A 27,162-nucleotide genomic window follows, 5' to 3' on the forward strand; every position below is an offset into this window, starting at 1 on the left:
CTTTGCCTCGTAGGTTATTTTTGAAGTTGTGATCATTAATAGTTCTGTGCTGTGAAATTGTTCTGCACCTGGCATAGAGCATTTATAATGGAAAAGAGTTGGAGGACGTTGAATGTTAACCAAGGTGGGGAATGGGGAGAAGAGTAAAGAACTGGAAGCTCAGGGCATCCAGGGAAAAGACACCACTGTTGCAATATTCTTAGCAGCAGGCTATGCACACTATGTTTATGTTGGCCTAGGAGAGAAAGGAGGAAAACAGACATGAACAAGACTTGGTCATTTTGATATTGTGCTAGAGCAGAAAGCATCCTTTATCTGCAACAAGGACCGAGTCTCTTTCTCCACCCTCTCATTCAGCCATCTTGTAATACTGGACACATTACTAATGTCTCTGTTCTTAGCTACCTATTTGAAAATGCTATATCATAATTAATAATAATTAGATAATTAGTCTAATTTAAGTATCTAAATTACCTTTCCAAGCCTGCTCAAATGTTACCTTCCTGGACCAGACAACCTTCTTACACTATAAACAGCTACATGTTAAATCTCTACTTTCTTTATTCTCCATAAAATGTATCTCCTACTAATAGATCATATAATATTTTAAATGTTAGCATCCCCCTACTAGAATATAAGCTCCATAAAGAACTTTGTCTATTTTGTTCTCTGTGTTACTCTTAGTACCTATAAGTTTCTGTCCCATAGTATACACTCAACAAATTAAATTATATGAATTCTAGGGGTTTCTTTCATCTTTATAATCTATTTACAGATTAAGTTTAAATCTTGTTTTACTGATAAAAAGGGAAACTAAAAGAAAAATTTCCAAGACTGTTTTTTAAAAAGTTGAAATATTTATATATCTCCAAAACACATTTTCCCTCTAAATAAAAACTGAAATTTATGTTTCATTCTATCAGATTCTCAAAATTCTTTACAGCTAAATTAGACTGTAGTTAAAATTTTATTCATTCATCCTACATACACTTCACAATTTTGAAAAATGGTGACTTGCAACTTTAAGAGGCAAATTTCAGAGTCCAGCAGAGATCATCATTTAATATTAAAACAGCCTAATGGCAACACACACTTGCAGTAAACAAGTAGAACTTTTAAAGTGAATATGTAGTTAGAAGGGTCATTGAGTGTGAGCATCAAGTTCCTTAGCTAAATGTCCTTAGGTACCAAATAACTTCTCATTGTAGAATGACAAATGGGAGAACCACCAGCAAGATCTATTATGAGCTTCCTTTTGTTAAATAAGCATAAACAGAAGGGACATCTTGTTTGTTTCAGGCTTCTAGGCATTAAAATAGAATTTTTGAATAAGTTTCAAAAGGGGACAGAATCTACCATGTGTATGACACTTTGATGTGTCATTCAGTTATAAAAAATCTGTTAAAATTAGTGTCAATAATCCCATCTTCCAAATGAAAAATATACACAAGGAAATGCTTTGTGCGACATGAAGATCCAGTTCACACAATTCACTAAGTGGTGGTTTTTAACACAAATCTAATCCTGGGTGACTCGAAAATCCATGTTCTTTGTACTGAGTATTTCTTACAAACACAGTTCTGACTTTTCAAGCTTTGATGGGGGCACTTCTTAAAAGTAATAGAGAAAAATTTGGGTTTATCTCTCCTGTCAACCTCAACAATGATTATCAACACATCTGAAATAAAACAGAACAGTGATACTCAAGGCTCCTTGTGTCAATCTTGTGATATTGTCACATCCTCAAATATCTTATAAATAAGCAAATGACATTTCCATTAAATTCAGGCAAAATTTAATGTTGAGTGATTTTTATTTTTCAGATCCTTTGGAAATGTACTCGAACATTCAGTATAGCTGGCAAGCTCAGATGCAGTGTTTATCAGTTACCATGGAGACTCTTTTTAGTTTCTCATTTCCTATCAATTCCAGCATTCCTCATGCTATCTCTGACATCACCAGGCACCACTATGAATAAATGACTTTTGTATATTTCTTAAACTGAAATTAACTGGATATTTTTCATCACTAAGAATACACAAATGAATATCTCCCAGCCTCAAAGGCAATGAAAGAAAGATTTCACAAACAGTATGGTGCAATGGTAACTACAACATATAGTTATTCTAAGATGACTTGTTTAAAACCCTGACTGAGGGGATTGTGTTCTCAAGTGTTTGGAGACACATATAAGATGCTATTGTCCTCTTTAATAAAAAATGGTAATAACAGGTTCATCCACACTGATCACAGTTATTCAAGCTTCTTCAAGTGTTGAATTTCTCAGTGATCATGTATGTCTTTTGGAATTTTATTTCTAAGAAATAATTTCCAGAAATTTTATTCTAATTCTATACCTTCCAATTTATTCTAAGACTTGATTTCCTTGCTTGGTAGGTTGCCAGGTCTTGATGATATTTTATTTTGGTTCATGATACATGGAAAATATGTCATTAAAAAATTCCCCTTAGAATTTAGTTTTCAGCTTTCTGAAATGTTCCTTTTTTAGAAATTGTTTAATTAGAAAAACTGCTTCTTACATTAAATCAGAAAGAACTGAATTCAAATCTCATCTCAGTCAACCAACCTTATGACCTTCAGAAAGTTGCTTTATGTCTTTTATTCTTCATTATGAAATGCAGGTTAATGCTAAAGCTCACAGAGCGGAATAATTTGGAGAATTTGTGAGCATAGTTTTCTGTAGGAAGTTAATGAACATATCCATACAAATACCAGGTAAAGATTTTTATCTCTCCTCCCTTGCTGGAGACCTTGAATTTATTTTATTTGTATCTCTCTCTTTTTTTTTTTTTCTAGAAGCTTACTTTTGGTGGCCCTACTTATGATTTGGGGATTAGTTTAACACTCAGATAATTGGCTCATACTTAAGTGTATCAAGTGAAAATGTCTCAGTGAAAGCTCTTATTAATAATGAAGACTGGAGAATTTGAGTCATAGCTAGGCTCAGATTTTTGCTCAAGTATTTAATTTGATCACCTTAAAAAGTTATGTCATTTCTTTGACATTCAATTGCTCATCTTTAACATAAAAATGATACCCTTTTCATCGGATTGTTGTTAATTTTAAAGGTGTCTGTCAGCTACCTTATGCAGAGTTGGGCACAGTGTAGGAACTTCAGTAATAATGCTTATCCATTTCAGTGCCTCAACAAACATGAGTTTGACCAAACTCTGAGATATAGTGAAGGACAGGGAAGCCTGACATGCTGCAAACCGTGGGGTTGCAGAGTCAGACACGACTGAGCTACTGAACAGCAAATTATCGATATGATTGGCAGCTGTCATATTTCAGCATTTTCATTAGGAACTTTTAGTACTATGCTGGAAAGAACAAAGCCTAGGAAAATAACACAGGAGCTACCATACTATCATTCATAAATATTTACTTCACAAACCAGAGGGATAGAATTTAAATTTCTGATTTGGGTTTCCCTTGGATTTTGCTCTATTCTTTGCCTTTAACGTATAGACTAGGGAAACCTTCTCAGTTTCATTGAACTGATGATATTCATCATTTTGTGCCTTTTATAATTTTTTTTTTCTTTTTTCAAATTAGCTGTTTGCATCTTGGGATGGGAATCTTCTTATGAATGTGCTAAAAGTTCTGGTTCAGCTGATATCTGTCCAGCAAGCCTGTAGCTGACTTTGTGATGTTATAGATATGTGCAGTTATTATGCTTCTATGTAATTTCTTGTCATTTCTATACTCTAGAAAAGCAACTGTATGACCCATTTTGCAAATATTTCAAGCTTTTCCAAATCAACGTTATTTCAGCCCCCCTCCCTATGAAGCAAACATATTATGGAATATCATACCAACTAGAACTTAGGGAAGACAATGTAAGAAAGCGCATTTGCACATGATCTGGCTGTGTGCTGTATTTTAAAATTGTAGAGGATTAGAAAGAAAAACTTACGGAAAAACTTTTACAATATCAATGCCTTCATGGGACAAACAGGTTTGAAGAAGCTAATTTCCATTTCTTTTAAAACATATCTATGTATGGGAATGCCTATAGGGATGAGGTTTTAATATGTATTTACCTGATACATTTCAAGTTCAAAATCTCACTTCTTATCCCTGCCAAGGAAAATTATTAAACTTTGTTTGAGGTATGTGAGGTCTGTCTGAAATTGCTGAGGTTTTTCTGATGGGAAAGCATGGGTAAGTAACAAAAATTATCAACTGGGAAAGACATACTGCTACATTTTAAATCATAAGTACTTTTGATAACAATTTTAGGAAAACATATTGCAAGCCAAATAACTACACAATTTTTAAGAATTCATCATGAGCATAAATTATAAGGCTGTGTATCATATCCCTGAGGAAGGAAGGTTGGGGTGAAGTGGGGAGGGCACAATTAATTCATCCTCGAACACTGAAGTTATCAATAGGTGAGCTATTTCACCATTTTCATTATTTTTAAAAATATCGTGCATGTGAGCTCAGTCACTCAGTTGTGTCCAACTCTGTGACCCCATAGGCTGTAGCCGTCCAGGTTCCTCTGTCCCTGGGATTATCCCTGCAAGAATACTGGAATGGGTTGCCATTTCCTCCTCCTGGGGATCTTCCTGACCCAGGGATCGAACCCATGTCTCCTGCATTGGCAGGCAGTTTCTTTACCACTGAGACACCACATTTAAAAGGATTGAACCAAAGCAATTTGTGATTTGAAGTGAAAGGAATTGAGTTTGAGCCCAGCTTTCCGCTAATCAACTGTGTGATCTTGATCAAAACAAACAAATTTTAAAAGACATCTGTGTTAAAATGAAAATGATACTACTTACCTCAAATAACTGCTTTGAGGTTCCCATGCTTTTATGCATTATAAACTGTAAAAGCATTATATGAGGATGCTCACATAGGCAGTCAGGGGGAGACAGGGAAAATAACAGAGTCTTGAGCTTAAACACAAAACTGAAGGGCATTTTTGCTATATTGTTTACTAACTATGTAACTTACTCTGGTCATTGAACCTCTCTGACTTTCTTCTTTGGTAAAATAAGAATACCTTGCAAGGTATTTATGAGCAATAGAAGATATCATCTAAATCAGTGCCTACTGCTGCTGGCTTAGTTGCTTCAGTCATGTCTGGCTCTGTGCAACCCTATGCACTGCAGCTCTGCAGGCTCCTCTCTTGATGGGATTCTCTAGGCAAGAGTACTAGAGTGGGTTGCCATGCCCTCCTCCAGGGGATCTTCCTGACCCAAGGATCGAACCTGGGTCTCCTGCATTGCAGGCAGATTCCTTACCGCTGAGCCACCAGGGAAGCCCAAATCAGTGCATACCACACGTTAATTTTTCTGTACATATTAGTTGTTTTATTTTTTTTTCAATGGGGAGGGGAGAGTATGAATACAGGAATCAATTTAGTAATATAAGCATGTATTAAGTGCTAACTGTGTAAAAGGGTCAAAGCTTAATGCTGAGGAACTATGCAAGGGCAAATGAGGTCTGGTTTGTACTGTCAAGCTAGCTATCATCTAGTATGGGTGTGACGATGGAAAGATGAGATCTATAACTAAAGACATGATATAACTTATGATACATCAACTGAATTGGGAGTGCTGACAGTGAAAAGGGTGTTATGATACTGAGAAAGAGACTGTTGTTCCAAGCAAACCAAAGCATATGGTCACCCCTGCTGCAGGGCATATATCTGCTGACTTTCTCCAATTGCCTCAGGTCAACTTTAAGGTTGGTACTTTGTTTCTGATCACAGGAGGATCCAGAACATTCTGGCTTCTAGCACCCACACTCTGGCAACATCTCCACTAGGTAAATGCCTGAGATCAAAAACAGCCCCATGCTCCAGTATCTTATGAAAAAAAAAACACCCTCCAAAACAGGATTCCCACCCCAGTGGAGGAAAACCTACACACCGCAGCTGAGATCTTTGATGCCCTGGTTTCTGTCACTAAGCCACTTCTTAATGTGTTTATTTTTAGGCACCAAAGAATGAAAATACCCCTAATGACTTTGGGATTAAAGTTAACCTCGCTGTCAAAGGGGAAAAGCAGAGAGTGAGTAGAACTCATAGAACTGCTAATAAAAAGCAGTACTTTTGTGTTTGATTTTGTCTTTGTGTTAAATCAAGGCGCTTCTATATAGTTTACTTATAAGAATCAACTGAAAAAACAAACAAAGTAAAACAACCAAAGGAAAAAAGAAGCCACTGACACTCGTCCTAAGCAAGAGGAACAATGCTAATTTTAGGGAGGGTGGCTCTAACTTGGCTCTAATTCTCTTTCCCTCTGAGAGCCCTTATACTTGATTGAAGGGTTCCGGTTTTGAGTAACCACCTGCTCTTCCAGATCTAAAATTAAATACAGAAAAGGGGGGATGGGGAGGATTTTAAAAACCACCAGTGAGTGACCTTGTCAGGCAGAAGTAAATATTTTTGAGAAGACAGAGTATCATGGTGGACAGATCATGACCATGGTCAAATCCAGATTCTTTCCCAAGCTCGGCTCCACACTACAGGTTAGAGGAAAGTTCTGAAAACTGTGAGATTTAGTGTCCTTGGCTATGAAGTGGGAATTATTATATGAAAGATGATCATTTGGATTAAATAAAATAATGCTTATAAAGTAGTTAAGATGACTAATACAGTATCAGGTCTGAACTATTACCAAGTAATTAAGATGATTAGTACAGTACACTATAGATGGGATAACTCAATAAATGGTCTTGCTGCTGAGGATATAAAGTTTATAAATATACAGCTTATAAGAAAATCTTACTTCACTAAAAGTTTTAAAACTTAGCACTTTGCACACTCCGAAGGATATTTTCCTTCAGTTAGAGATTTGTTTTTGAACTTTGGCTTTTGTTAATAATTGTTTTACCTGGTAATAAGATGTTGCTGTTTAACTGTACCAAAGGTCACAGGTCGCATAAATTTAGCTGAAGTTCTAGGACTTCTAGTTTCATTGAAGTTCTAGTTTCATTGCAGGGAATAGTCACTAAGTATGAAGGAAAAGACTGTATTACTTGTTAGAGTAGAAAAGACCTTCTCAACAATTTTTAGAATCTGAATCATCTCAGATGAAATTTTTTCATGAATTGATTTCACATCCCATCTTTCCAGGGAATCAAAGGCTCATTGAGCAGGCATACTATGCAATTTTGTTCCCAAGTCCAACCTATGGGAAAGAGCCTACAGGGGAGAAAAAAGAAAAAAAAAAAAGTACCTTTGTAAGACCACTTATTTACTGTGTGTGGATCAGAGGGCTACACACTGCATGACAGACCCAAATATCATCTGAGTTTCCCTTGTTTCTTGAAAAGGAATCTTAATTTTCTCAGAGCCCCACTAATTTAAACTACCTCTAGTTACCAGGAGTTGTTGTTGTTCAGTTGTTAAGTCATGTCCAACTCTTTGCCACCCCATGGACTGCAGCACACTAGGCTTCCCTGTGCTTCACTTGCTTAAATTCATGTCCATTCAATTGGTGATCCTATCTAACCATATATCAGGAGACATATCTACAATTTTGTTAAGTCTCAGGAAACTATCTTTTTTATGGCCAGCTGTACCTCCAGTGAAAAACATAAGCCTAGATAAAGAAGAGCTTCCTCACCTGGGGAACCTCTCTTAGGATACTATTTTTAACACCTTGGCAAGGACCCCCAGAAATGGTATAAACTTACCACTCAGGTGTCTCCTAGAAGATTGAAAAAGGTAATGGCCCATGATGAATGAAATTTAAGCCTGCATCACCATGGCAAATGGTAGACAAAGGAGATCATGGCTTAGGACACCAATATAATTATAATAAAAATATCAAGTGACAAGTGAAGTTGTTCAGTCGTGTCCGACTCTTTGCGACCCTGTGGACTGTAGCCTACCAGGCTCCTCCGTCCATGGGATTCTCCAGGCAAGAATACTGGAGTGGGTTGCCATTTCTGTCTCCAGGGGATCTTCCCGACCCAGGGATCGAATCCGGGTCTCCCGCACTGTGGGCAGACCTTTAACCTCTGAGCCACCAGGGAAGCCCAATAAAAATATCAGTCTTATGTAAATTGAGAAATACTCTAAAAAACAAGTACTACTCAATTATGTCAAGGCTATCAGAAACAAGGAAAGTCTGAGAAACTGCTGCCATTTAAGTGTGTGTGCTTAGTCACTCAGTTGTGTCCAGTTCTTTGTGACCCCATGGGCTGTAGCCCACTAGGCTCCTCTGTCCATGGGGGTTCTACAGGCAAGAATACTGGAGTGGGTTGTCATGCCCTCCTCCAGGGGATCTTCCCTACCCAGGGATTGAACCCAGCTCACCTGCAGTGCAGGCCAATTCTTTACCATCTGAGCCACCAGGGAAGCCCTCTAGAGGAGACTAAATACAAAGATGGCATAATGTTATGTGATATTCTGGATGAAATCCTACAACAGAAAAAGGGTATTAGGTAAAAATCAAGAAAATCCAAAGAAGTGTGGATCTTAGCTAATAATAATGTATTAATGTTGGTTTATTAGGTTTGAAAATTATAGCATGGTAATGTGAGAAGTTAATAATGAGGGAAACTGATTGAGGGATATATTAGAACTCTGTAATACCTTTGTACCTTTTCTGTATACCTAAAACTGTTCTAAAATTAAAAGATTATTAAGAATAAAAATAGACTTAAGTGAGTGAGCAAGATGGACAGGTGTAGGAGGCCAGAAGAACCAGCAGAGGATTAGGCTTCCCCCAAAGGCCTAGCAGACATACTATTCATAAAAACTGGTGGGAATGGGATGGGACAGCAATGCCAACATCTCTGAGATCAGGTGGTTGGAGAGGCTGTCAGAGAATGTGGCTCACTGATAGCCTTGGGAATGATGGAGCCCTGAAGCAAAAAGCTAGATGGCAGCTTGATGTCTAGAAACTAAGATGTTGCAATTGTTACAACAAATGGCAAGGCCAGAGTGGCATTCCAGGGAACTTAAATCAGTGAGAATTATAGACATGTAAATAGAGCATAGTGTCTCTAAGGGTAATGATACCTGGAGATCTAAGGAATGTTCCCCAAAGTCTGAATGACTGTGGGTCCCCTCATTCATTAACTCAGCTGGTTGGTCACTTATTTGGTCCATGAAAGTGTACTACTTGTGAGTGACATCCTTGGCAGGATCTCCCATACTAAGTCCTTGACCTCCCAGATAAGTACCAGCAGAGTAAAGGAACCAAATGGAAGCCCCTGAAACTGCACCCCAAAACTGGCCAGAATAGTAAATTTACAGCAATATCACATCTCAGAGATGACAGATTAAAACAGTACAAGTTTAAGGAAAGCAAAAGTGAGGGTCATTCTCATAGTTCTATTTCATTTGCAAGTCTGAGCTCATATAAAAACCAAATGGATCCTGGAGAATGTCATAAACTATTGCAAACTTAACCAAGGAGGAGCTACAACCAGAGTTATCACGGAAAACAAGATATTTTTGCAGCAGTAGATTGATTATAACATGACTCTGTGTGCATGGCATGTCACCATTAATTTGGTGAATGTATTCCTTTCAGTCCCTCGACAATTGAGGACTAGAAACAGTTGATATGTACAATAAATAAATGGTAATATATTTGCAATTTTACCCCAGAGTAATATCAACTCTCCTTTCCTTTGTGATAATATAGTAAAGAGATCTGAGCTGTTGTGACATCCTGCAGACCATGACATTGATCTAATGTATCATTGATACCATAGCGATAGGTTAGAATAAGCAGAAAGTGACTTATATACAAAAGCCTTTGAGACATAAGTGCTACAGAGGCACTCAGATCAAACTTATGACTATTTAGAGATGTGCTACTGTAATGAAATATTTCAGAGATGTGTCAGGACATTCTCTTAAAGACTGTGAATCTTGTATCCTCTTCCACAAAGAAATCTAATTCCTGAGAGTCTCCTTTTATCTGGAGGTAACCCATTTCATGGACTTCCCCAGTGGCTCCACAGTAAAGAATCTGCCTACAATGCAGGAGACCTGTCAATCCCTGGGTTGGGAAGATCCCCCAGAGAAGGGAATGACAGACAATCCAGCCTGGGAAATCCCATGGACATGGAGCCTGGCAAGCTACATCCATGGGGCCACAAAGAGTTGGACACGACTGAATGATAACACACACATGCACACACACACACACACACACACACACACACACATACACTCCATTTCACAACTAGAAAAATTGCTCTGGATCATGCATTGCATACCACGAAAGAGTGTCAACACTGATTGGGAACTGGAGAAAGAAAGGGTTCTGCAGTAGACCTAAACTGCAGTGTATGTGGGCCTGCCAATTGGGTCATGTGATCTAGCAGAATCTATGATTCTGGAGATGTCTTTGGCGGAAAAAGCTGTACTAAAGAATTTGTGTCAGATCCCAGTGAGACAATCAGTGAGTAGACTCCTGGGTTCTGGACCCTAGTAGAGACAAAAAGCTTGGCCTCAGAGATACCACTGTTGTTCAAGTAGATCTTTTAGCCACTTGGTGGCAAGTTGATTATTTGGGGCCCCTTTCAACTTGGAAAGCCCAATGATTCATTCTCAGAAAACAGCAAAATTCTGTAAGACAATTATCCTTCCATAAAAAATGTATAATTTTTTTTTTAAAAAAGCATTTTTGTTTTTGCTTTTTGCCTCTTTACATTTTGCTAGTCATCCCCTCTCTCATCTTTTCTTTCCTCCTCTCTCTTTTTTCCTTGAGGAGCAAAATTAATCAACCAACTAATAAGATAAAAATTCTGCCATTTTCATCTTCAGAGTCATTCAGCTCTGTACAGTTCCCATTTGTTAAGTCAGTTCTGAGCCTCCCTTTGACCAGTCAAAAATGTAAAGAAATCTTTGAATGAATACTATCAGAGCCCAGTCCTTGTCTGGTATGGAGCAGAATGTTTGATCTTCCAGACAGAGATACAATAAAGTTCATGTTGATGATGTTGTAAACAAAACCTTTGAACTCTATCTCAGGAAATATAAGCTAATATAAAATTTAGTTATATGCCACTCTCATTCCAGATTTAGGTACAGGTGGTATCTATTTTTCCCAAAAGATAACACTGTAAAATTTGGGCATGAATGAATTTTAGGGAAGGCAAAAGCTACTAAAATTGACATGTTTTAAATCACTCAGAGAAGATAACCTATGGCTGGGTTTTGGAAGACTTGGTTCAAGTTTCACTAATTAGCTCATAGTTTCATGTTCTATAAAATGAAAACACATGTAATAGTGCCTGCCTTTTCTGCCTCAAGACATAGGTATGACACCTAGGTGAGAAAAGTAATTTGAAAATGAGAAACAGTATAGGATGATTTGAATCTACTAAATTAGATTTGAAAAGACTTTCATCATCAGAGACATTATTTATACATACACACATGCATATGAATATCTAATGTCTATGTGTAGACTCTGTCCAATACTTTGGCCACCTAATGTGAAAGGCTGGCTCATTGGCAAAGACCCTGATGCTGGCAAAGATTGAAGGCAGGAGGTGAAGGGGATGACAGAGGATGAGGTGGTTGGATGGTATCACCAACTCAAAGACATGAGTTTGAACAAATTCCATGGGATAGTGAAGGACAGGGAAGCCTGGTATGCTGCAATTCATGGGGTCACAAAAAATCAGGCATGATTTAGCGACTGAACAAAAACATATTCAAAATTATTGGGGACTTCACTGGCAGTTCAATAGTTGAGACTTCATACTTCCATTGCAGAGGGCATGGGTTTGATCCCTGGACAGGACTAGGATCCTACATGCGTCAGTCAATCAGTCAGTTCAGTCACTCAGTCATGTCTGACTCTTTGTGACCCTATGGACTACAGCACGCCAGCCCTCCCTGTCCATCGCCAACTCCCGGAGCTTACTCAGACTCATGTCCATCGAGTCAGTGATGCCATTCAACCATCTCATCCTCTGTTGTCCCTTTCTCCTCCTGCCTTCAACCTTTCCCAGCATCAGGGTCTTCTCCAATTAATCAGTTCTTCACGTCAGGTGGCCAAAGTATTGGAGTTTTAGCTTTAGGATCAGTCCTTCCAATGAATAGCCATAGTTGATTTCCTTTAGGATTGACTGGCTAGATCTTCTTGCAGTCCAAGATACTCGCAGAAGTCTTCTCCAACACCACAGTTCAAAAGCATCAATTCTAGCAGACGAATGGATAAGGAAGCTGTGGTACATATACACCATGGAATATTACTCAGCCATTAAAAAGTATTCATTTGAATCAGTTCTAATGAGATGGATGGAACTGGAGCCCATTATACAGAGTGAAGTAAGCCAGAAAGATAAAGACCAATACAGTATACTAACACATATATATGGAATTTAGAAAGATGGTAACGATAACCCTATATGCAAGACAGAAAAAGAGACACAGATGTATAGAACAGACTTTTGAACTCTGTGGGAGAAGGCGAGGGTGGGATGTTTCAAGAGAACAGCATCAAAACATGTATATTATTTAGGGTGAAACAGATCACCCGCCCAGGTTGGATGCATGAGACAAGTGCTCAGGCCTGGTGCACTGGGAAGACCCAGAGGAATCGGGTGGAGAGGAAGGTGGGAGGGGGGATTGGGATGGGGAATACATGTAAACCCATGGCTGATTCATGTCAATGTATGACAAAAACCACTACAATATCGTAAATAATTAGCCTCCAACTAATAAAAATAAATGAAAAAAAAAAGCATCAATTCTTCAGTGCTCAGCTTTCTTTATAGTACAACTCTCACATACATACATGACTACTGGAAAAACCATAGCCTTGACTAGGTGGGCCTTTGCTGACAAAGTAATGTCTCTGCTTTTTAATATGCTCTCTAGGTTGGTCATAGCTTTCCTTCCAAGGAAATTTAATTTCATGGCTGCAGTCACCATCTGCAGCGATTTTGGAGCCCAGAAAAATAAAGTCTCTTGCTGTTTCCATTGTTTCACCATTCTTTGCCATGAAGTGATGGGACCAGATGCCATAATCTTAGTTTCCTGAATGTTGGGTTTTAAGCCAAATTTTTCACTCTCCTCTTTCACTTTCATCAAGAGGCTCTTTAGTTCTTTGCTTTCTGCCATAAGGGTGGTGTCATCTGCATATCTGAGGTTATTGATATTTCTCCCAGCAATCTTGATTCCAGCTTGTGCTTCATCCAACATTTCTCAAGATGTATTCTTCATATAAGTTACAGAAGCAGGGTGACAATATACATCCTTGTCATACTCCTTTCCCAATTTGGAACCAGTCGTTGTTCCATGTCCACTTCTAATTGCTGCTTCTTGACATGCATACAGATTTCTCAGGAGGCAGGTCAGGTGGTCTGGTATTCCTGTCTCTTGAAGAATTTTCCAGTTTGTTGTGATCCACACAGTCAAAGGCTTTGGTGTAGTCAATAAAGCAGAAATAGATGTTTTTCTGGAGCTCTCTTGCTTTTTTGATGATCCAACAGATGTTCGCAATTTGATCTCAGGTTCCTCTGCCATTTCTAAATCTGGCTTGAACATCTGGAAGTTCATGGTTCATGTACTATTGAAGCCTGGCTTGGGGAATTTTAAGCATTACTTGCGTGGTACGGTCAAAAAATTAAAATAAGAAATAGGAAAAAAAAATTTTAATTGTTGATAGTAATGGTGTTTTGGAGCCAGAAGTTGTAGACAACAGATTGGCAAACTATGTCCCTCAGCCCGAATTCAACCCTTGTTTCACTTGCTTGTCCTTATAAATAAAATGTTACTGAAATTCAGTCCTGCCCGCTCATGTACTATTGTCTGTGATTGCTTTCCTGCTACAATGACAGAGTTCATTAGTGCAACAGAGACTTTACAGGCCACAAATCTAAAATATTTACTGCTTGTCCATTTACATAAAAAGTTTGCCCACCCCTGCTCTAGGTACTAGGAAAAAAAAAAATTACATGCTGTGATCTAATTGGCACTGTGAAGTGGAGTACTCCGGCTATCTTCCCGACCACTCAAGCCAAAACCAAGTTCTTTTCATCATGTCATCGTTTTGGATGAAAGAGTTTCAAGGCCTGAATGTGCCAGACAATTGCTCATCTCTCCAATTTACTTCTGTTGCTCATAATTCATTGGACTAGGTAACTTTCAAATATTTTTATAAGCCTCTTTCCAGATCTCTCTCAGAAATTACAGAAAGTACAAGGAATCATTCTTCCCCTTTCTGGTTTCTACTTAACAGCAAATATTTGCTGGGAAATCATGCAAGATAAATATGTATGTCTATCCCACCATCACACATTTATGACTGCCTCTTTTTGCAGTGAATGTGTCTATTAATGAAGGTGTAAGAACAAGCTTGTGTTTTTGCTAGAGCTCAAAAATGAATGAGGGCATTAGTCAGCAAAGAAGTATAGTAAATCCATCCCCTGTTAATGCTTTACCAAAAGCAGTTAGTGCTAGCTGTTTCTTTATCCAATAGGTTATAACTTGAAAGGACTTCAGTGGCATTATAGAAGAAAGAAATTTTACATTTCACAAGTAATTTGAAGTTGTGTAATTCATTGATTGAGCTTCCTTGGTGGCTCAGTGGTATAGAACATGCATGCCAATGCAGGAGACACAGGTTCAATCCCTGGGTCAGGAAGATCCCCTGGAGAAGGAAATGGCAACCACTCCAGCATTCTTGCCTGGGAAATCCCATGGACAAAGGAGTCTGGTGGGCTACAGTCCATGGGGTTGCAAAAGAATCAGACATGACTTAGTGACTAAACAACAACAATTCATTGATTATTGACTTCATTAGATGAAGTCAGAAGCAAAAGGTAAGACAGACACATTCACACTGACATTGAGAATTAAAGAAGAAACATCAAACAAATATATCAAATCTCGGCTCTGACAGCTTTCAACTCTGTTTTTCCATAAGAGCAAAGGCTTAAAGAGAACAAAAAGAGTCTGCAGACTAGTAATGAAATGGACTCCTGCTCTCGCATATCAAATTCAAGAGCTAATTATGACTCAAAGATTTGCTCTGCGGCTCAAATAAGATTGGACTCAGGAACAGATTTTAAAAACTGGGTTAGTCGAGTGTGACACAAAATTACTAGAACCAGACTGTCATGGGCTCTGAGGTATGACATGGTCAGACTGCATGAGTATAAACTCTGACTTTACTATTTACCTGTTCTATGACTTAGTGCAAGTTACTTAGCTTCTTTGAGACTTTGTCTCCTCATCTGTAAAATACACATTTTATTGGTAACCACAGATATTTGGACAGTTTAAATGAGGAAAGATATGCAAAGTGCATACCCTGATATCTGATGAATGATAAGTATAAAACATAACTACTAGCACTTAATAAATACAACTATTCTTACATTGTTGTATCATATAAGCCATTATTATATTATTGTATTATACATACCCTCTTTCTTAGATGTCTATCATTCTTAAGCAGTAGCTTATGGTTCCTAAGAGTTTGCCTCAGCTCAGTTCAGTTCAGTTGCTCAGTCGTGTCCATCTCTTTGCGACACCATGATCCGCAGCATGCCAGGCCTCCATGTCCATCACCAACTCCCAGAGTCCACCCAAACCCATGTCCATTGAGTCGGTGATGCTGTCCAACCATCTCATTCTCTGTCATCCCCTTCTCTTCCTGACCTCAATGTTTTCCAGCATCAGGGTCTTTTCAAATGAGTCAGCTCTTCACATCAGGTGGCCAAAGTATTGGAGTTTCAGCTTCAACATCAGTCCTACCAACGAACACCCAGGACTGATCTCCTTTAGGATGGACTGGTTGGATCTCCTTGCAGTCCAAGGGATTCTCAAGAGTCTTCTCCAATACCACAGTTCAAAAGCATCAATTCTTCGGCACTCAGCTTTCTTTATAGTCCAACTCTCACATCCGTACATGACCACTGGAAAAACCATAGCCTTGACTAGACAGACCTTTCTTGGCAAAGTAATGTCTCTGCTTTTTAATATGCTATCTAGGTTGGTCACAACTTTCCTTCCAAGGAGTAAGCGTCTTTTAATTTCATGGCTGCAATCACCATCTGCAGTGATTTTGGAGCCCAGAAAAATAAAGTCAGCCACTGTTTCCGCTGTTTCCCCATCTATTTGCCATGAAGTGATGGGACTGGATGCCATGATCTTAGTTTCCTGGATGTTGAGCTTTTAGCCAACTTTTTCATTCTCCTCTTTCATTTTCACCAAGAAGCTTTTCAGTTCCTCCTCACTTTCTGCCAAAAGGGTGGTGTCATCTGCATATCTGAGGTTATTGATATTTCTCCCAGCAATCTTGATTCCAGCTTGTGCTTCCTCCAGCCCAGCATTTCTCAAGATGTACTCTGCATATAAGTTAAGCAAGCAGGGTGACAATATACAGCCTTGATGTACTCCTTTTCCTATTTGGAACCAGTCTGTTGGTCCATGTCCAGTTCTAACTATTGCTTCCTGACCTGCATACAGGTTTCTCAAGAGACAGGTCAGGTGGTCTGGTATTCCCATCTCTTTCAGAATTTCCCACAGTTTATTGTGGAAAATAAGTCACACACAGTCAAAGGCTTTGGCATAGTCAATAAAGCAGAAATAAATGTTTTTCTGGAACTCTGTTGCTTTTTCTGTGATCCAGCAGTTGTTGGCAATTTGATCTCTGGTTCCTCTGCCTTTTCTAAAATCAGCTTGAACATCTGGAAGTTCATGGTTCACCTACTGCTGAAGACTGGCTTCGAGAATTTTAAGAATTACTTTACTAGCATGTGAGATGAGTGCAAGAGTTTGCCTAGAGCCTGGCAAACTGGTACCTTGTATCAAATTAAATATTATTGTGCCAAGAATGTTGTAAATTGGCTTTTAAGCTCCTTTTTTTTAAATTTTGCACCTCATTATTAAAAAATTTCCATCACATTTCTAATATAGGTATATCTTATCTGCTTAAAGATTATTTATATGTACTAATATATCATGCACATCTTAAAGTATATTTAAATACAGACAGTAAAAGAAGATAAAAAATATACACTCTGTTATATATATATAAGACAAGATCTATAGATATTTGATATATTGCATAATATATACTATATAAAACATATAGGCATATATATGAACAGATCCAATATATCCCAACAGATCCATGAGTGAAAAAACTCACCTTTTCACATCATTTAGAAGTAGATTCAGGGACCTGATTAAACTTAAAAATTTTTCACAGCAAAGGAAACTATAAGTGAAGTGAAAAGACAATTCTCAGAATGGGAGAAAATAATAGCAAATGAAACAACTGACAAAGGATTAATTTCCAAAATATACAAGCAACTCATACAACTCAATGCCAGAAAAACAAGCAACCCAATCAAATCAAAAAGTGAGAAAAAGACTTAAACAGACATTTCTCCAAATAAGACATACAGATGGCTAACAAACACATGAAAATATGCTCAACATCGCTCATTATTAGAGAAATGTAAATCAAAACTACAGTGAGATATCACCTCACACTGGTCAGAATGGCCATCATCAAAAAGTCAGCAAACAATAAATGCTGGAGAGGGTGTGGAGGAAAGACAACCCTCTTACATTGCTGGTGGCAAAGTAAATTGATACAGCCCCTATGGAAGATGGTATGCTGCTGCTGCTGCTAAGTCGCTTCAGTCGTGTCCGACTCTGTGCGACCCCATAGACGGCAGCCCACCAGGCTCTGCAGTCCCTGGGATTCTCCAGGCAAGAACACTGGAGTGGGTTGCCATTTCCTTCTCCAATACATGAAAGTGAAAAGTGAAAGTGAAGTCACTCAGTCGTATCCGACTCTTCGCGACCCCATGGGCTGCAGCCCACCAGGCTCCTCTGCCCATGGGATTGTCCAGGCAAGAGTACTGGAGTGAGTTGCCATTGCTTTCTCTGGGAAGATGGTATGGAGATTCCTTAAAAAACTAGGAATAAAATCACCATATGACCCAACAATCCCACTCCCAGGCATATACCCGGAGGAAACCAAAATTGAAAAAGAAACATGTATCACATTGTTCATTGCAGCGCTACTTACAATACCTAGAACAAGGAAGCAACCTAGATGTCCATTGGCAGATGAATGGATAAAGAAGTTGTGGTACATATACACAATGGAATATTACTCAGCCATAAAAAGGAGCGCATTTGAGTCAGTTCTGATGAGGTGGATGAACCTAGAACCTATTATACAGAGTGAAGGGAGTCAGAAAGAGAAAGATAAATATATTCTAACACATATATATGGAATCTAGAAAAATGGTACTGAAGAATTTATTTACAGGGCAGGAATGGAGAAACAGATATAGAGAATAAACTTATGGACATGGGGAGAGGTGAGGGGAGGGTGAGATGTATGGAGAGAGTAACATGGCAACTTACATCACCACGTGTAAAATAGAGAGCCAACGGGAATTTGCCATATGGCTCATGAAACTCAAGCAGGGGCTCTGTATCAATATAGAGGGGTGGGATGGGGTGGGAGGTGGGAGGGAGGTCAAAAAGGAGGGGATATATGTATACCTATGGCTGATTCTTGTTGAGGTTTGACAGAAAACAACAAAATTCTGTAAAGCAATTATCCTTCAATTTAAAAAAATCTTAAAAAAAAGAAGTAGATTGGGAGAGAAAACCATGGGTACACCTGATTGTGAGCTAGATGGTGAGTGTTTGAAAGTGTGTTTACTGAAGTAGCATGTACTTTGTGCATTATGGACCTTGAGAGCTTGTTTGGAAGTTCGTGAGTAATAATGATGAACAAATATTGAATATTAAGTATTTCTAGGCCTAGTGTTAAGCAAGTTACATACTCTCTCATGCAATCCATACAATCCCTATGAGGTAGATATTAATTTTACACCTCATTTTACGTTAGAGGAATTTGAGAATAAGGAGGTAAAGTAACTTGTCCTAAGTTTCCACCCAAGTTAGCCTAGAGTGATGCTCTGAAACCATGTATCACTCCCATGACCAGTGGTCTTTCCCATGGCAAAATCACAATAATAATAATTACTATCTCCATTATTATTAAATGCTATATCACTGAGCACATTTTATGTGCTGTAACTTTACTAAATGTTGCTTGTAGGTAACAGGATAAAACATTTGTTCAGGAATCTCCTTTGATAAGTAAGCCAGGATATATGTCAACAGAAGTCAAAGAAACAAAAGAAATAAATTACTTTGGAGAATGGTGAATGGAGTGGCAAAAGACTAAAATGACAAGAGAAAGAAAGTAAAGAGAGAAATCAACTAAATGATTTGAGGCTAGGATACACTGAAAGGTAAAATGATGAGTGAAAAACTCCCTTATGATGAGGACTTTAAACAAAAACAATATCTAATTTTTAATTAGAAATTTTGTTCTCCTAATTGTCAGTGATTTTTACTACACATTTAAGTGCCCTGTGTTTATTTAATCTCTCTCTCTCTCAATCCCTTCTCATCCTTTCTTCTCTCCCTTTCTCTTTGCTGAGAAAACCATTGCAAAACTTACACAAGCATGAGAGAGAAGGTGAGAGTGTTCATATTCTTACACAAACTCAGAAAAAGACAAAAAACACAGCATTAAGGTTGACCAGGAGAATGCAAAACTCAGTCCAATCTGAGGAAGTATTTGAAATTCCAGGGAGTGTATAATGGAGCCCCAGTTAAACCTTATTAGGTCTGGAGGGTTGCATAATGTTAGATCGCTAAGTTTTTACAACAGTCCAGTGAGGTTACTGTTATTCTGATCACATTGTACATCAAGTGAGTGTGGATCCATCGGAAGATCGCATGTTCTTAATGAGACTGTATCTAAAGATAATCAAAGAGAACCTATCTACCCTTTCGTGAGATAAAGTCAAATAAGAAATCGCTTGGAAAGTAAAGCACTCTGAGACAGTCTATTAAAACGAAAAATCCTCCTATCATCACCTTACACAACAGGAGTTAAAACTAATGTTTACTGCTCACTCACTGAGCATCAGTAGCAAGTCTGGGAGCTATATATCTATCATGTCTTTTAATTCTCTTTACAATCTCTTGAAAAAGTATTAATATTACCATTAGCCTGCAGATGAAGAAACTGAGGTGTGGTTATCCAAGTACATACGATTATTTAAAAAATGGTGTGGAATTGAAACCTAGGCAGCTTGATTTTCATTATTCTGTGATCAGTCACTATTCAGACTGCCTCCTTTTTGTAACAGATAATAATGACAACTATAAAGACAACATATATGGGACTTTATAACAGCAATTTATTGAACAGCTACAATGTAGTTAATAGGTATGTATTGCTTACTCAACATTATAAACATTTTTCAAGATATCATCAAATTCCTCATCTTATTGTCAGGAGACTGAGCCTCAAAAGAGTGTAGTAATTTGGTTAGGATCCTACAGCTGGCATCAGAAGTCAGATTCAAACTCAGGTGTGTTGGACCTCTCTTCTCCCCAGACCTCAATTCTTTCCTAAAGTAGTGCTGAACCTTTGTTGCAGTGAATAAGTCTTTCCAATAGATAATAGTTTGAATTTATCCCACCTCTTTAATCTGGGAAAGAGTGCTTTGTGCATTAGAAATATGTAGCTACAGGTCGAATGCCTTCCAAGGCCTGGGAGTTGAGTAGGAGATGATGCTCAGTTCAAAGGCATCAGAGAGATCTCTTCTGTGGGCTAGAAGGTCAAGGGACCACCCCTTACCCCTCACAACAAAGACCACACATAGGTCTGGAACTATACTCTCCATATTTTCTCCCTCAAGGGAAAAAGAATATCTCAAGAGCCTGAGAAAATTATTGTAAAATTTCAAGCAATCATATTAGATGATCATACCATGCTAACATTGGAGTAATATCCTCATTTCCATTCATTTACAAAAGTTTTGGAAAGATTTAATAATAACTTAATAGATTCCTAAAAGCAAAATCATATTGGCTTTTCTGATTCAGGAAATTTAGCACAATCAGTCTCAAGGGCACACATGAAACTCTTTCTTTGGAATCTGAGATATTACTCTTCCTTGGTTTTCCTCTTACTTCTTTAATCACTTTTTTTCTTTTTCATTTTCTTGCAGTAATATTGCTTTCTTAACCTGTCCTTTAAATAGAGTGCCTTTCCAGAATTCCATCTTCAATCCTCTCATGTTCACTCTGTTTAGTCAATATTGCTATTTGTCTCCCCAGCATTCCATTTCACTTACTTAAAGAATGTAATGTTTTCCAGTCTAAAGTTTGAATAGGATTGATGCCCACATCCCAAGAGAATAGGGCTTTCTGGGTCTTTCGGTAAGCAAACTCCAGGCCTCCTTCCCAGCTATAGTAGCTGTTTCATGAAGATGCACATAAAGCCAGGTGTGAGCAAGTCAGCACATTCTGTTCCTCTAGCCAAATTAATTGGGAAGCCAGAAAACCATGATTTAAGTTGGTCAATGAGAGCAAATCTGTGGAAGGCAGAGCAGGAATCAAGAATTGAATGGAATCTGGTTCTGGTAAGACACTGTTGAGTTTTAGGGTCAAATTTCAACTGGACCCACCCTATTTGGGGACATTTCAATTACTAAAAATCAATAGATTAGAGTTTGAGTTTAGTTTCCTGTTAGTTGCAGTCAACAGCTTCCCAGTTGATTCCGTATACCTTCCCTCCAAGGAATGAAATCCACTCTGTATATAATCATTTAGCTTTCTGAGGTTCCCTGTGTTCAACAAGAAAATATTGTCAGGGTTAAATAAAATAATGGATTAAAGCTTTTAGCACCATGACTGGCACATTATCAGTACTCAGTTAATGGTAACTATTGCTGTTGTCGTTACAGATGTTATAATTATTTATATTCCTTCACTTTTATCTTCACCTCGGAATCACAAGCTCTAGAACACAAGGTACAACTATTTACTGCACATTTCTGCTTAGATGACTCCTCAGCACTTCAAACCAACCCATTCACAATTAACTTCAGTGTTGAGTCTTCAAAACCGCTCTTCCTCTTCTGTCAGGTTGATGATTCTATCCTAACACTACTGCGCGTGTGTGCATGCTAAGTCACTTCAGTCATGTCGGACTCTTTGTGACCCTATGGACTGTAGCCCGCCTGGCACCTCTAGCTGCCATCAACACTCCTAACTCTTTAATCTCTAATATCTAGCCATTATCAACTTCTATTCATCTACCTCTGAAAGCCCCTGAAATTGCAGCCTTACCCGTTTTAATTTTACTACTAAGACCTTGGTCCAAACCCTTATTTTTCACATGGACTGTGAAAGTGAAAGTGTTAGTCACAGTCATGGCCGACTTTTTGTGACCCCCATGGACTAGCCCATAAGTCTCCTCTGTTCATAAAATTCTCTAGGCAAGAAACTGGTGTGGGTTGCCATTTCATTCTCTAGGGGATCTTCCCGACCCAGGGATCCAACCCAGATCTCTCACATTGCAGGCAGACTCTTTACCAACTGAGCAGCCATGGACTGCGGCAATGGCCAATTTATTTTCTGTTTCCATTCTCCAAATTCTTTAGTTCTTATTCTATAGAGTTGCTGGTTCCTTCCTAAACACATTAAACCAGTAATTCATTTGCTTAAAAGTCATGTAAACCATCCACAGTCTTTCTGCCTAAAGACAAATTCTGAATCCTTAGCAAAACACATCTTGCCTTTCAAAATGTAGCTTCAACCAGAATCCCGGTCCTCAGTTTTGTGCCTTGTCCCAGATTACCCTTTACTCCAGGATTTTCATGGACCCTTATCTTTTATCAGGTCAGTCCTTAGATGAAAAAAGTGCTACTCATCTTTAAGACAGACCCAAATGTCATTGTCTCCAGGCCTTTTCCAACTACCCAGAACAGAATTAATAACTGATTAGCCTTTACCCCCTTGGAACATCATACCAGTTGCTACTATAATATTAATCACATTATTTCTTAACTCTTTATTTATCTATCTGCACCATCTGTTAAACTCTGCATTCTTGAGGATAAGAACTATGTCTTTATATCTGGAATCTAAAAAAATGAAATAAAATAACAAGAAACAAATTTTGAAACAGGTAAAGTTGTCATGTATTGATTACTTCCCATGTGCCTGACTTTGAATAAGATATGTTAAAAAGTGTGTCTTGTCAACCCTAAGAACTAGGTATCACTATTCCCATTTACAAGCTGGTTTTAGAAAAGGCAGAGGAACTAGAGATCAAATTGCCAACATCCACTGGATCATTGAAAAAGCAAAGAGTTTCAGAAAAACATCTTTTTCTGCTTTATTGACTATGCCAAAGCCTTTGACTGTGTGGATCACAATAAACTGTGGAAAATTCTGAAAGAGATGGGAATACCAGACCACCTGACCCACCTCTTGAGAAACCTATATGCAGGTCAGGAAGCAACAGTTAAAATGGACATGGACCAACAGACTGGTTCCAAATAGGACAAAGAGTATGTCAAGGCTGTATGTTGTCACCCTGCTTATTTAACTTATATGCAGAGTACATCATGAGAAACGCTGGGCTGGAAGAAGCACAAGCTAGAATCAAGATTGCTGGGGGAAATATCAATAATCTCAGATATGCAGATGACACCACCATTATGGCAGAAAGTGAAGAGGAACTGAAAAGCCTCTTGATGAAAGTGAAAGAGGAGAGTGAAAAAGTTGGCTTAAAGCTCAGCATTTAGAAAACTAAGATCATGGCATCTGGTCCCATCACTTCATGGGAAATAGATGGGGAAACAGTGGAAGCAGTGTCAGACTTTATTGTGGGGGGCTCCAAAATCACTGCAGATGGTGATTGCAGCCATGAAATTAAAAGACGCTTACTCCTTGGAAGGAAAGTTATGACCAACCTAGATAGCATATTAAAAACCAGAGACATTACTTTGCCAACAAAGGTCCATCTAGTCAAGGCTATGGTTTTTCCAGTGGTCATGTATGGATGTGAGAGTTGGACTGTGAAGAAAACTGAGTGCCGAAAAATTGATGCTTTTGAACTGTGTTGTTGGAAAAGACTGTTGAGAGTCCCTTGGAATGCAGGGAGATCCAACCAGTCCATCCTGAGATCAGTCCTGGGTGTTCATTGGAAGGACTGATGCTGAAGCTGAAACTCCAATACTTTGGCCACCTCATGCGAAGAGTGGACTCATGGGAAAAGACCCTGATACTGGGAGGGATTGGGGGCAGGAAGAGAACGGGATGACAGAGGATGAGATGGCTGGATGGCATCACCGACTCAATGGACATGAGTTTGAGTCAACTCCGGGAGTTGGTGATGGATAGGGCGGCCTGGCGTGCTGAGATTCATGGGGTCACAAAGAATCGGACATGACTGAGCAACTGAACTGAACTGAACTGATTCCCATTTTACAGATAAGGAAATTGAGATTGAAAAAGCTGTTTGACTTTTCCAAGGACACAGAGTTAATAAGTGCCAGAGCCAGAACACCAATTCCAGATCTATATAATTCTAAAGCTGTCTTTCTACAAATATTTACTGTTTTCTTGGACATGAGCTTTCCTTCAGTTCTCATATAATGAATGTATTTCGATGTTATCCAGTATATATGTTTGCTTCTCCATTTAATTTCAAACCCTAATCAAGGTCATTTTCCTGCCCCCTTTCTGCTTAAAACGTTATTATTGAATAACCTCCATAACCCTTTCCCTTGCTAAAATAAAGCCATCTTTCTATTTTTAGGCTATAATTCCACTTTCTCTGACTGGTGGCTAGAATGTAACAAAAATGAAAACATTGCAAGACTTTGTATTGGCTTAGGCTATAAAAGCAGGAATCCACCGAGGCCCTGCTGTGAATACCTGGTTATCATTATAACAGAGTTATGGAGCAGGAATGTGATACTTTAATGAACTCTTTTTCATTTGGGGAGCTCACACTGGCCAACATTTGCACATAAATGCTTCTAAGACCACAGTATCTAATTAAGTAGTCATTGTACTTTACTACGTATAACACTGCATTATTATTTCTAAATGTTATTTAGACTGGTACTTGATCTCCTTCACCTTTGATTTATGTGAGTATTCTAATCTTTCTTAGGTATGTAGCATTATCTGCTTGCCAAATTTAGATAATTCTTGGAACAGATTCAGTTAAACTTCATGGTGCAGTTCCATTACAATCAAGGTCAAACATTAGCTCATAAGTTTTCAGACCATAGGAGAAATCTGAAAGAAAATCCCATTTTCCTTCTCTCTCACTTCTCTTCTGATACCTACTTTGTCCTCTTGTAAATTCTTTATTTTATCTAGTCCATCATAAGACATAAGATTAAAACAAGCAATTCTATATTTGTACCTCAAGGGAGTATTTTCTGGATTGTTTTTGGTGAGGAGTTGGAGAAGGAGCATTGATTTATCCATTAAAACTCAAAAATATGGCCAAAGTTAGATATTAGCTATTCTTTAATTACAATTAGTGATAATATTCTTCTCTGCGTGTAGAGTGTGTGAACATGTGTGTGTGTGTCTGTTAGGTGGGAGTCAAGTGTAGAGAAAAAAGGAGGGATAGAAAGAAACAGAGAGAAAGCTGAGATAGAGAGTATTGTTGCAAGAAAATTTAACTTTCACCTGAAATACATTTCATGGGAGGTTATCTTGCTAAGTTTAGAACCGAGATTACTTAAAATTCCATCTAGTAATCAATATGGTCTTATCTGATGACACTGGTTTGTTTAATTGCCAAGTTTTTACTTTTGGCATCAGTTGCTCAAATCTACATTAAATGTGTAGTTCATTATAGCTTGAATGATTAGTCTTATTTATGGCTCCATTTTGTATCTATGCTTTCACAACTTTTTGCCTACATTTAACCTGAACTAATTTGTCATATTTTATTATGCTCTACACATAATTTATAGGCCTTCTGAAATTCTTTCCAGAACAAGATGGGATATAATAAATAGAAAGTGAATATGAAGTCCTTAAATTGTAAATTTAATGAATAATTATCTCATATACCAATTTCATCCTTCTTCTTTCTCTCTCTCTCTCTCTTTTTTTTTTCTTTTGTGGACATACCAAGTGTTCCCTGTCTGCCAGAAGCCGGGAGTAGAGTGAATGTGGAGCTTGGCTGTTAATCCAAGGTGTCCCTCTATCATACTTTGAGTCTTCCTCTGAAATTTCTTAAATTCACTCTGTCTTCTGCAGTCCAAGCAATTTTATTCTGTTTCTTGTTCTCTTTTACATTTATAAGCCTTTGTATCAAGCATCCTAGTTTACAAAGCATTTTGCAATGCCTATTAAGCAAGGTGTTTGGGCTTCCCAGGTGGCCCAGTGATAAAGAATCTGCCTACTGATGCAAGAGACACAGGAGACTCAGGTTTGATCCCTGGGTTGAAAAGATTACTTGGATGAGGAAATGGCAACCCACTCCAGTATTCTTGCCTGTAAAATCCCATGGACAGAGGAACCTGGCAGGCAACTCTTAAGCAAGGTCTCTGCCTCATGTCTTCATCCATTCTAATTCATCCTGCAAATCTGTACAATGTAGTTTTCTTGAAATAATAATTTTATCTTGCTCAAAAACCACTTTTTGTCACTATTGGTGACACTTCTTTGCCTTGCCTCCAACAACTCTCATTAGCCAGCCCCTTCCTTCTTCTATAAATCACTTCTTTGCTCTCCACATAAGCCTTCTTCTTCTATCCTTGTTCTTCTACTTTTTCCTTGCAGTACCAGCTTCATTCCTGCTTCCCCCATGTTCATCCAGTTTTCATTACCTAGAATGTTCCATTTCTGTCCTCCCATTCAAATCCAATCCAATTTTTAGGCTCAATCAAGCCAAGTTTCTTTCACAGAAGTCCTAAATCTCAGAGATTGTTACCAATCAAATGTGCTAGACATTTCTTTTTTGTTTGTTTGTTTTCTCTGACTAAAGTATGTGTTCCTTACTGGTAGGCATACTTTTGTGTCCTTCTCTTGGGGCATGTCACAAGCACAACATTAAGAATTAGTATAAAATTAGTAGAGACTTACTGAGGCTTGCACCCTTCACATACACAAGCAAGTACTCAGCCAGGGCCATATATTTCTTTAAAACTTTTAATTTTATATTGGAGTATAGCCAATTAACAATATTGTGATAATTTCAAATGGACAGCAAAGGGACTCAGCCATACCTATGCGTGTATCCATTTCCCCCCAAAACTTCCCTCCCATCCAGGCTGCCACATACATTGAGCAGAGTTCCCTATGCTATACAGTAG

Source organism: Cervus canadensis, chromosome 11 (assembly GCF_019320065.1).
Source record: "Cervus canadensis isolate Bull #8, Minnesota chromosome 11, ASM1932006v1, whole genome shotgun sequence".
Classification (NCBI taxonomy): Eukaryota; Metazoa; Chordata; class Mammalia; order Artiodactyla; family Cervidae; genus Cervus; species Cervus canadensis.